Source organism: Phaethon lepturus, unplaced genomic scaffold (genome assembly GCF_000687285.1).
Source record: "Phaethon lepturus isolate BGI_N335 unplaced genomic scaffold, ASM68728v1 scaffold31739, whole genome shotgun sequence".
NCBI classification, from domain to species: domain Eukaryota; kingdom Metazoa; phylum Chordata; class Aves; order Phaethontiformes; family Phaethontidae; genus Phaethon; species Phaethon lepturus.
The window spans coordinates 2,464-3,059 of NW_010561800.1; positions in this window are offsets into that span (position 1 = coordinate 2,464).

Below are 596 nucleotides of genomic sequence, written 5' to 3' on the forward strand. Positions count from 1 at the left end.
GGGTTGCGGGGGGTGCCCACCCCCCAGCCATGACACTGACCTCTGGGTGCTGCTGGCCAGGGTCCGATGCCCCAGGCAATGCCAGGGCAGCAGCATTTTCTTCGGAGACCTCTGGATGGGTCTGGCCCGTCCCTGAGGCATGTCCTCTACAGCAGTGGCTGGCCCAGAGCATCCACAACCACCAGCCTGGGGCCAGGCAAAGGAAGGAGCTTTGAAGCACCTTCATAACACAGGCAGTTAATGCTGCCTTTAACCAGCCTTGCCCAGGATCTGCTCCAGTAGCACTATCTCCTCTATACCTACAACAGAGGTGGGGATGGACATCAAGAGTGATGATGACTTACAGAAACCTCTGGGTTACCTTTTTCCCACCACTGAAGCATTTTCTCACTCAAACCACTGCTAGGAGGCAGGTGAAGATACCACGATGGGAGCTGGCTGTGCTAGGACAGCAGACGGGATCTGGCACACACCGAGTAAAATGACTTTGCATTTATTTGGCTAAACATAAAAGGCAAAAAACCAACTCCAGAACAAGCCAGTAAGACACATGGTGTGCACGCAGGCTCATACAGAAAAAACAGCACAGCAAACAC